At 45.4% G+C, this 12,333-nt stretch overlaps 1 pseudogene; it reads left to right on the top strand.

The window, feature by feature from the left end:
• Positions 1 to 2,384: 2,384 nt before the first annotated feature.
• Positions 2,385 to 3,246, top strand: LOC122941884 (annotated as a pseudogene).
• The last annotated feature ends 9,087 nt before the right edge of the window (positions 3,247 to 12,333 follow it).

Here is a 12,333-nt window from a genome sequence, read left to right as displayed (position 1 = left end):
CCGCCGGAATCCCTCAGCCGGCGCCCACAACACGAGAGCGACGAGGGGACCAAAAAAACCACAGGATATCCCCTGGACAGGCAAAGATAAAGCAGGTTAGAGAAAAGAAAACCTACTAGAGAGGGCACCCCTCGCATGCCAGACAGGAGGAGTGGGGGGGGGGGGGATAGAAGAAAAGGGCAATCGCAAAGCCCTCGAGATAAATAAATACGAGGGGAAAGATATATGCCATATCCCCCCAATTCTTTGCTCCCCCCAAACAAAAAGAAAAAAAGGGGGAGCTACACGCCAGTACACCTGTCCAAAATGTTATGCTTTTTCATAAGTTTAAACAGTTATTGTCACGGAAGGTGTATAGAAAACTAGAAGACACAAAATGAAGATCCGACTGACTGGATCCAAAACTAAGGAACAAAAGGGAGAGCCCTGCAACAGACCTGGCTCTCTCCCTAATTGCTCAGCCTATGCAAAAATCTCAATGGTAGATGATCGCATATCCTCGTACCTCGACTGTATAACACCTGAACACCCTTTAATGGTGAGGGGACACGACCACCGGCTCCCTACACTTGATATGGAGGGAGTCAGGGTCACCTGGGATCCAGCAAACAGGAAAACACAAATGAATGAACAAAACTTATCTGTAGAAGACTCAGTAGTAGCATCCAGCATGCATACACTCCAGGAAGTTGTATAAACCGCAAAGTGATGCAGTATGGGAAGGGATTTAAAGGGATGCAATCAGTGCAACTACATGACAGCTGAGAGAGGCTAACGAGATGAGAAAAGGAAAGCAAAACAAAAGGAACCTCAAGGAGAAGGTTCTGAAGGACGTCTGTAAGAGCTTCTCAGATGTCTGGTGGTGACAGTTATATCTACTTATTTTAGTTATAATGAGTATTCATTGCCTTTAAGAGCAATGTTGATTTATATTCACTGTTTTGTATGGATTTTCATGTAGGCCGAAGTAAGTCCATGAGAAGATTACTGTGCTGTTCAAAAGCTAGTGTTATTGTAACAATATATTATACATTTAGAAAGTTAGAAGATACACCGCACCTGCAGATTGAGGCTTTATTGTTTTTCCTATCTGAACATGAATTCCAGTGTGAGAATCGTCTAGATGTTCCTCAAAGTATATATTCATGTATCAAAGTTGTCCCTCAGCCCTGAGACAAGGCCTCCAGATGTCAGAGGTGTGAAGTATTGAAAATATCAGGCATGTATGAGTTAACCCTTAATGGTATGATGCTTATTGCTTATACAACAGTGCCACCTAGATATGAGCAGTTAATACTACATCAGTAGCAAAATTGCATTCTGGGTAGTATTATGACATCATGCTCCTTATCAATGCACAGACCCATCCAACAATGATTGGAAAGTTCCAAATTCGGAGGGCGTGTTCATCTGATAAGTTTTGGGTTAAGAAACCAGATACGAGGAAAGAAAAAAAACATTTGGATTATAGATATCTGGAGAATCATTTGGATTATCGGGAAAAACTCCTGAAAGTTGGCTGCCCCAAGACTCTGCACATCACTTGACCTTTGGGTAATGTATATTTTGTTTTATGTAGTATTGATCTAAATTAATTGGCTTGATACTTAGCCAGATACCCGCTCATTTGTGGACGTGTAACGTTAGTAGCTACATCAGTATTTTCTCTGATTTCAGTTACGATGCATATAACTGAAAAAGGGGGATAATATTGGAGAAACTCTTTGTTGGGAATCTTTGCATTCCCTAGTTTGTTATCAGGTCAATAATTTATATAAGTTTTGTTTCAATACTACCATTATCTGAAAGATTGGTCATCATTTTGGGCAGAGCCAGGGCTCGAATCTGTCATCTTCTTGATTGAGTTTTCCGCATAATCCATCGATTGTATATCTCTCACAAATTTAAAGCTGTATTGCATAATATTCTTGTGTTGGTTGAGTAGTGTTTTGTTGGTATCATATAGTGCTGAATTCTGGGTACTGCATATCATTGTATATTATTGAATAATTTTTTATTGTATTTTAAACTATTGTATAATAAACCATTTATATTTTTGGATAGACGCTTGTACCCTGTTTTACTGATTGCACAAAATAATCAGGTTCTCGATTGAACTCTTTTTAAGATGTTTATGTCCATCTCACGGGTCAATATAGTTTGCATAATTTTTCTTTTAAACCGATATTTTTAAAAAAAATATTTATATAAAGCATTTGCTTTATATACCCAACAAAAAGGACAGGGGTAGTGGGGGTAGTTCCCTCCTTTTGAGGGAGTGGGAACTTTGTTATTCGTTCTTGGGCTCATTAAAAATTCCGCCGGTCCTACCAGTCCACAGGGGGCAGTTAACCCTGTCTGTGCTGCTGGTAGGATGTAAGGGAATGCATTCTGTACAACCCATAGACTTGAATTTTTCCAGTGATCCAACAAAGAGAGGTCCTACTAATAAGATTGAAATTAGCATAGATTGCATCAGGATGAAGGATTATGACCTGACTGACCCAATGTGGCCACAGTATACAAAATTGGGCCTGCTGAATACTATGGAACAGCAGATACAGAATAGTTCTTCTTCTACCAGCCCTTATACCAACAAGCATGCACAGAACAGTGTGACAACACCATCTCCATATGCTCAGCCAAACTCCACCTTTGATGCCTTGTCTCCTTCTCCAGCTATTCCTTCAAATACTGATTACCCAGGATCTCACAGCTTTGTTGTCTCATTTCAGCAGTCCAACACGGCCAAGTCTGCTACGTGGACATATTCTACAGATTTGAAGAAGCTCTACTGCCAAAACTTGTCCAATTCAGATCAAAGTGATGACTCTACCGCCACAAGGAGCCCTTATAAGAGCAATGCCAGTCTACAAGAAGGCCGAACACATCACAGAAGTTGTAAAACGTTGCCCGAACCATGAGCTCAGTCGAAAGTTTAATGAGGGTAAAATGGCATCTGCCAGTCACCTCATAAGAGTGGAGGTACACATCCATGCACAGTATGTTGAAGATCCAATTACTGGGAGACAGAGTGTTCTGGTGCCATAATTCACAATGATATAGTATAATTTAATGTGCAACAGCAGCTGCGTTGGGGGAATGAATCGTCGGCCAATTCTGATTATTGTAACCCTAGAAACTAGAGATGGTCAAGTACTTGGACGTAGGGGTTTCGAGGCTCAGATTTGTGCCGGTCCAGGCAGAGACAGAAAAGCAGGGGAACGTGGCCTGATGCAGGACTGAGAAGATGCGCTCTGAGAGAGCTCTGGCAGCCACAGCTCAACTACCGCTTTGCACAGCAATCCCCTACCTTCTCTGGCAGCCCGAACGCTCCCATCAGCCTCTCCACCGCCTCAGGGATCCCCCATAATGACGAGGACCAAGAAAACCTTGGGGCCCCCGACAAAACTCATTTTTCTCATCAGCGCAACGCCAAGATGGCGCTAGTGATGTCCCGAATAGTTCGCCGGCGACTAGTTCCCGGAGAACATTGCTTGTTCGCGTTCGCCGCTGCGGGCGAACATATGCAATGTTCGGTCCGCCCCCTATACATCATCATTGAGTGAACTTTGACCCTGTACCTCACAGTCAGCAGACACATTCCAGCCAATCAGCAGCAGACCCTCCCACCTCCTGGACAGCATCCATTTTAGATTCATTCGAAAACTGCATTCACAGTGAGAGGAGGGACAGTGCTGCTGCTGATTCAATAGGGAAAGCGTTAGCTAGGGCATTGTTCTGTGTCCACAGAACATTTGCTGTAAGGACAGCGTCCAGACAGCACCCCAAAAAGCCCTTTTCAGGGCTGGTACATCAGTGTGCTTTTTTATATATCTATATATATATATATATATATATATCTATATATCTATATCTATATATATATATATATATATATATATATATATATACACACATTGATGCGTATGCCACGGCCGTTAAATTGGAGATTGGGAAGCTGAGAGCGCTCCCGCGTTCTGAGGGCTTCAGATTCCCAAATCTCACTGCGGCGGAGGCATACGCATTAACAGAATTAAAAATGACAAGGAGTTAACTATAAAACCTGCCGACAAAGGCGGTTCGGTGGTAGTAATGGATACTGCCAAATATACCCAGGATATTTTAAGGCAGTTAGATGATGTAAAGGTGTACAATATGATATAACATGATCCCAAATTTCAAATTGTACGGTTGATAGAACAATGTGTTTCTGATGCTTTAACTGCAGGTGTTATAGACCAAAAACTCGCTGAATATTTGATTGTCCCTCATCCCATTACCCCAGTTATCTATATACTGCCCAAAGTCCATAAAACCTTGGTTGACCAACCGGGGCGCCCCATAGTTTCAGGGACGGATTCAGTGTTTGGGCATGTTGCAATCTTTTTAGATAAGGTTCTGCGTGATTTTTCTACCCGCGGGGCAATCATATATCAGGGACACATCTGATTTTTTGATCAAGTTGAGGGAGACCAACTTGATGGAAACTGACCCCGTCATCTTGGTCTCCTTCGACGTAGTATCCTTATATACTTCAATCGAACATCAAAAAGGGATCGTGCTGTACAAAGTATGTTAGATATGTCTACACTGACGCCTGAGGCCTGCCTAGTTCATCATTAGACTACTCACTATCGTTCTTGAGTTCAATTATTTTCTTTTTCAAGACACCTATTATGTCCAAAAACGAGGCGTGGCGATGGGGTCCAACGTGGCCCCCACGTACGCGAATATCTATATGCGCCGATTTGAGGAAGACGTCGTCTATGGCTCCCACCATGCCCAATATATCAAGGGGTGGTGGAGATACATAGACGACGTCTTCCTCATTTGGACTGGAACTAAACAACAACTAGAGGACTTTCACCGTTACCTGAATAGCGTAAATAAGGAACTCCAATTTACCATTACTCATTCTGATGTCTGTCCAATTTTGGACACTAATGTCATTTGGTCCAATGGATCTTTAAGCACGCAATTATTTATAAAATCCACGGACAGGAACACCACACTGAGATATGAGAGTTGCCACCCTCGCAGTATGGTAAAACATTTGCCATACTCTCAGTTTTTGAGGGCAAGGAGGATAGTCACGGATGGGGCTGTCCTTGATAAAACTGTTGATGAAATGATTTCTAAATTCAAGGCACGGGGATACCCCAGTAAATTATTGGAAGCACAGAAAGACAAAGCTTTAGCTATGGATAGAGATTCGTTGTTACAGGTCAACAATAAAAATAAGAATAGTGATAGAAGAGTCACATTTGTGTCCACTTACTCTGAGTACAGCAATGATGTGAATAAGATCTTGAAACGACATTGGCCCATATTAAGTGGGTGTAAAAAAAAACAGTGCTAGAGTTTAAGACACCTCCTCTTTGTGCATATAGAAGGTGCAAAAATATTCGAGACCAACTTGTTAGAGCTGATGTGGGACCCAAAATTACCACCAGACAGACCACATTGGCACCATCGCGCACGGGATGCTTCCCGTGCCTGCATTGTGTCAATTGTCGGTTTATCAGGAGATCCAGGGTTTTCACACATCCTAATACTGGTATAACATATCCCATCAAATTCCATCTATCCTGCGATTCTACTTTTGTAGTGTATGTCCTCTCCTGTTCCTGTCATCTCTTGTATGTAGGGGAAACATCGACTGACCTGAAGACTAGGCTCAACAATCATAGGTTCACTATTAGAAAGGGCCGGATGGATCTTCCAGTACCAAGGCATTTTTCACTTAAACAACATAGTGAAAAAGACTTGAGATGCTGGATCATTGATCAGATACCAATGCCTCGTAGGGGGGGTGATCGCATATTATTACTTAAAAAGAAGGAATCATTCTGGATTCAAACTCTCAATACTTTACAGCCTAATGGTTTGAATATTGATTATAGACATGGAGGCGGACTGTGAGGAGAAAAGTTTGCCTAAGGTATATGCTGTTGATGATATTGTGTTGAGTATTCTCTTGTTGAGGATATGTTCATTGATAAAAAATATATATAAAAAATGCAAATCATGAAAAAGAATATAAAAAATAACAAAAAATCTGTAAAACAAAGTTAATGGCTTTTTCTGAGTGTCACTTGTATCACTAATTTTATGTATTGTTACAGATGCACTGGAATTTCGGGGAAAGAAATGGAAGATCAATGATGAGCCTTGATGGTGGATGAGGAGCCCACAATGTTCCGCAGTATATATATTTTTTACATTCGATTATGTAAATTGTTGTGCTCTTCTCTCGGGGGGTGCTATTCTTGTCTCAATCGCATATAAAGCAGGGTGATATGTGGATTGGCTATTCGGACTGCTTACAGTTTACAGTTCTAGCATATAATGAGGAGATCCCTCTTGGTCACGAGTTGTAACCTGCATGCGACCCGCGATGCTGGAGGTACTGGCGTGCTTACAGCATTGGGGTCGCATTTAGGGGAGAGTTTTCCAACTTGCAAAAGTGGAGACGCTCCCATCAATTGCTATTGAGTGGAAACCATCCACTGTGACTTGATAATAAATGTAGGAACTTTAATTCAGTAAAGAGAACATATACTGGCCAAATTCCCTTTATAAAGATGGAGACATAGTCTCAAACATGCGAGCACGCATGCGCTCCTCTTTCTATGGATAGCCAGCGTGAGTTGATACGAGTCATCAATGTGCGTCTGCTACGTAACAAGGAATGGACGGCACTGAAATCAGCTGGAGTTGCTAAGACGCCTAGTGATGACAAGTATGCGATCCAGACATGCGCAATGACTCCTGAGAGACACGCTCAGCAACACGATGGCATATGTGGGCTACATCATTCCGCCAGGTAGAAGCTCATCATTGTACCCCGTAACACATGTGCACAATCAATGGATTAACAAATCTAGTGAAAATATTAAGAATAGCTGGCCATACTTATGGACTTAAATGTATTTATATGCAATAGCCAGCCATATTATATATTTGTTTTTCTGATAGCACGAGTCACTTTATGTATGATCACTGGGATGCTTCCCTTTTTAACGTATATATGAAATGGTACACAGTTTTTTATTAAGTATCAATTAAGTTGATATCCTTAATGCTTTGATTGGTTCACCCATATATGTTGGTTTGTTCACTTGTATCAATGCTTGAAAAAGGCTCATGCTGAGCCGAAACGTCGCTTCTTTGCTGCTATCACATGTGTGAATAAAACTTCACTTGTTTTACTAAGGGAACCGTCTGGAGTGCAGTCCAATTTTATCTACTATTTTGAAGTGGGTAAGATCCAGTTACCGTACTTGGACTTTGCACCCACCTGCAATTGCTCACAAGGTGGTGCTGCCAGTAACTTTTTTTCTGTATATATATATATATTGCAGTTGCCTGGCTGCCCGTGTGTGAGAGGCTGAAGGCTCAGTCACAGACAGCACGTGCAGAAAATACCTGGTCGCTATGTCTACACTAGAAAGAGACTCATTACAAGTTAACACAGTCACTTTCTTCACCTTGTTCTGGCGGGTGATAGCCTGGACGGGAAAACTCTGCCACTCCGGGGTGCTCCTTATCAGCTCATATCTGGACCAGAAGAGGTCAAGCCCCTCTGGTCGGACAAAGCTAACATCGAAGAACTTGGTCCCGTAGGGATGTATGAGGGCATAGATGTCTTTCGCCTCAAAACCCATCTGCAGGAAAAGCTCCACAACAGTCTTCCTGGAAGGTGTTGCTTCCTCACCTTTCCAAAACAAACGGGCCACATTCCTACGGTCCCCCCGGGTGTGGGGTGAGTCCAGACGGTCTCACCCCCCATTTTGCTCTCGGAAGGTTCTCAGCCCGTGTCTCTCCGTCCAGAAAGACAGTTCAACCGATTCACCCTCTACTTGTATGGAGGTCTCAGCACCCTCTTTCAAGGCCCCCAAGAGGCACCGTTGCAAGTTACCCTTGCCAGATCCTGTGGGCAAAGAGTCCCTTGTTCCCTGCTGAATGATATTTGAAAACGTACGTTTTGCATTTTTTCCCTTTCTCACCCTTTCTTCCTCCTCCTCTTTTCTCAATTTCTCCATATCCTCAGCAGTCAAAATCCTTTCATCATATTCTTCCATATCCACATTTTTACCGCCTACAACATTCCCACTTACATCATTTCCACTCACTTCCATATTTTCACTTACTTTTGTATTCCCACTTGCATCCACACTTGGTCCTGCATTACTGACTCCATTCTCCCCTACTTTCATACTACCTTTCATATCTCTTTTTACCTCGTTCACTCCACTTTTCACCACATGTTTATCACTTTTACCCCGGGAACCACCACTCACTCCCCCTACACTGGCCGGGTTCTCCCCACTTGGCTCTCCTGACCTTAGTGGTGCCTTTGCAGGCACCACCACACCCTCTACCGCAGAAGGAGCCACCTTGTCCGCCCTTTTCGCGACCTTGTCCCGCTCTGTACAACCTAGCTCCACATCAGGAGCTAGGCTGGGCTCAGCAGCGGGTTTTGAAGTGTTTCGGTTCTATTTTATTTTCCCTTTACTTTCTCCTCTTCAAGTATCTCCTCATCTCCAAAATAGAGCCTACCTACCGAGGATTCCAGCTGCCTGATGCTCTGCAATATCAAACCACCAGACTCACCTTCATCCCGGGAGGCTGCTCCCTGACTCCAAGAGGGTTCCCCCTGCCCTGCTGGCAAGGAGTCCTGCCCAGAATTCTCAGCCATTACTGTTTTTCTCGGGCTCCTGATCCGCAGCCCTGACGGACCAGGAGAGCCAGACTCAGTATCTGACATGTTTTTAAACCGTTTATCATTTTGGAATTTTTACATAAATGGACCACCATTTTTTTCTATGGCCAGTTTCCTTTCTTCCAGTGTCATTATCTCCTCCTCTAGCTTATCCAGCTTAGAGGAGAGAAAAGTTTTTTTACGCTTAGGCAATAAGCCCTCCTGTAGCTTCATATTTTTTTGTTCCATTTTAACTTTTCTCAAGTCTTTTTTAATTTCATCATATAGCTTTAAATAAAAAACCACTCTCGAAGCAAAAATGTCTGCAGTATCTGTGGGGCCTTGCACACCCCAGTTGCGGATCACCTTGGTCACATCCATACCAGCCCCACCTAGGTGAGACAAACCAGACCCTCCAGGGCGAGATATACTTGCTCCACTGACCCTGGAAATCACATTTCTAGACTTCTTTACTGGCATCTTTCCCATCTCTTTGTCCATTAACACTTTAGGCCCAGCCACCCTCTGCGCTGCTTGTTCAGCAGCAAAACCTTTTTTAACCTTGCCCACCACTTGTTCAGCAGTGGACATTTTTGCATTACAGGGCTTAACCACATGGACGCCGGCCTGGTCAAGAGTCGAGTCCAAGCTCCTGCCTTTTTTAATATTTCCCCGGGTCTTCCCCGACAGTCGGGTCTCCGGGCCAATCCTTCCCACTGCGCTCCTCTCTGGGGCACTGGATTGCAAAATGTTCACAAAGGTCCCATGTCGCTTACCTCCTCCTGGCTGCGACACTACCCCCGATTGTTGCATACCTTCACACGCTGTGTCCAATGTCTCAGGACTGCATGGTCTCTCTGTGCCTTCAATTTCTACCTCCACTTCATACACCACAGGTGCAGGCGTATCCTGTGTCAGATCCACTGCTTCCATCGCCGTGCCACTATTGTGGCCGCCCGATATAGAACGCCGGGCGGCGGCAGCGCGGGTGTCCATACCGTGAGAGAACGCCACCCCCTGGGGAATAGGCAGCGCTCCCCCCGGCAAACACCGTTGGCCTCCAGGCCCTGCCTCCATGCCTTTCCTGCAGCTCTCACCTTCCAGGACCTGGGATGATGTCACACTGGTCAGTTGACAGGAAGTGATGCAAGCAGGAACGCCCACACAGACTGTATTGTGTCCACTGGCTAGTGGCTAGGCTTCCACTCATACCGTTACTGGGTGTCATTCACTCAAATACCTTGCAGATAAAAAAAAATTATATTTAAAATTTTTCTGTGATATAATCACTTTTGCAAGCCCCGTGTGTGTCAGGCCCACACAGACTGTACTGTGCCCACTGCCCATCACTTATATAGGTTGGCACAGTACCTTGCACGCATAGTACCACTTCACATAAACTTCACATAAAAAATGACAGGCAGAGGCAGGCCACCCCCGTCGTGGTCGTGGTGCTGTGATTTCCACTGGCCCTGGAATAATGCCCAATGTTCAGAGGCCACGTACCCTGAACCCAAAAAATTCTGAGAAAATAGTTGACTGGCTTACACAGGACACCCAATCTTCAACAGCTTCCGCTAAGAACCTTGACGCACCATCCTCCTCCAGCTCAGCTTTGGTCACCTGCTCTCAAGTTACCTCTCCCGCCCGCCGCCACCACCACCACTACCACCACAGCCGCCTCACTTGATCCCTCTGAGGAGTTATTTACACATCAGTTGGATGAAATTAGTGATGCACAACCATTATTGCCAGAGGATGTAGATAACAAGGGATATGTCTCAGTCAGGCAGCATTACACACATGGACGTACAGTGTGATGATGATGATGATGTTGTACCCGCTGCTGCTTCCTTTGCTGAGGTGTCAGATACAAGTGAAGTGGTTGATGATGACGATGTGTCCGTGGATGCCACGTGGGTGCCTGCTCGAAGAGAAGAAGAAGAGGGGGAAAGTTCAGAAGGGGAGACAGAGAGAAGGAGGAGATGAGATGGAAGCGGGGGAGGTCGTCGCAAGGAGCTAGTGGCACAGTCAGACAGCATGTATCGGCACCCGGGGTCAGCCGGACAGCATGACAATCAACGCATGCTGTTGCCACCACCAGAATGCCGTCATTGCAAAGCTCAGCAGTGTGGCATTTTATTTGTGTGTCTGCCTCTGACAACAGCGATGCCATTTGCAACATGTGCCAAAAGAAACTGAGTCGTGGGAAATCCAACACTCACCTCGGTACACATGATCGCACATCACAAACGCCTATGGGATCAACACATGATGACGAGTAGAAGCAGCACACAAGCTCAAAGCCAACATCCTCCTCCTGGTCCAGCATCTTCAGCCACGTCAAACACTGCTGTCCTCCTTGCCCCCTCTCAACCACCCGCCACTCCGCCTCTCACCTTCAGCAGTTCCATCTCACCTGCCCACAGTCAGGTGTCTGTAAAGGAAATGTTTGAGCGTAAGAAGCCAATGTCACAGAGTCACCCCCTTGCCCGGCGTCTGACAGCTGGCTCGACGGAACTCTTAGCCCGCCAGCTTTTACCATATCAGCTGGTGGAGTCTGAGGCCTTCAAAAAATTTGTCGCTATTGGGACACCACAGTGGAAGGTACCCGGACGAATTTTTTTTTCAAATAAGACAATCCCAAACCTCTACTCAGTGATTGAAAAGAAAGTCATGGCATCTCTGGCATACAGTGTTGGGGCAAGGGTCCATCTGACCACTGATACCTGGTCTGCAAAGCACGGTCAGGGCAGGTATATCACCTACACTGCGCATTGGGTCAACCTGCTGACGGCTGCCAAGCATGGAATGCGTGGCTCTGCAGCGGAGTTGGTGACACCGCCACGACTTGCAGGCAGGCCTACTGCCACCTCCTCTACTCCTCCTACTCCATCCTCTTCCATAACCTCCTCGGCTGAGTCCTCTTCTGCTGCGGCGTCTGGCTGCACATCAACTGAATCCCCCCAGCTCCCCAGGGGCTATTCCACATCCCGCATATGACAGTGTCACGCTGTCTTGGGGTTGACTTGCCTGAAAGCAGAGAGCCACACCGGACCAGCACTCCTGTCCGCACAGGTGGATCAGTGGCTGACCCCGCACCAACTGGAGATCGGCAAAGTAGTGTGTGACAATGGAAGCAATTTGTTGGCTGCATTGAATTTGGGCAAGTTGTCACATGTGCCGTGCATGGCACATGTGTTGAATCTCATCGTACAACGCTTTGTGTCTAAGTACCCAGGCTTACAGGACGTCCTCAAGCAGGCCAGGAAGGTGTGTGGCCATTTCAGGTGTTCCTACACGGCCATGGTGCACTTTTCAGATATTCAGCGTCGAAACAACATGCCAGTGAGGCGCTTGATTTGTGACAGCCCGACACGTTGGAATTCAACACTCCTAATGTTCGACCACCTGCTCCAACAACAAAAAGCCGTCAACGAGTATTTGTATGACCGGGGCGCTAGGACAGCCTCTGCGGAGCTGGGAATTTTTTTGCCACGTTACTGGACGCTCATGCGCAATGCCTGTAGGCTCATGCGTCCTTTTGAGGAGGTGACAAACCTAGTCAGTCGCACCGAAGGCACCATTAGGCTGTATTCACACGTCCGCAATGTGTTTTGCGGATA

This window comes from Bufo gargarizans, chromosome 6, assembly GCF_014858855.1.
Source record: "Bufo gargarizans isolate SCDJY-AF-19 chromosome 6, ASM1485885v1, whole genome shotgun sequence".
NCBI classification, from domain to species: Eukaryota; Metazoa; Chordata; class Amphibia; order Anura; family Bufonidae; genus Bufo; species Bufo gargarizans.
The sequence above is the reverse complement of the archived record's forward strand: the minus strand, read 5'-3'. Positions and strand labels throughout refer to the sequence as shown.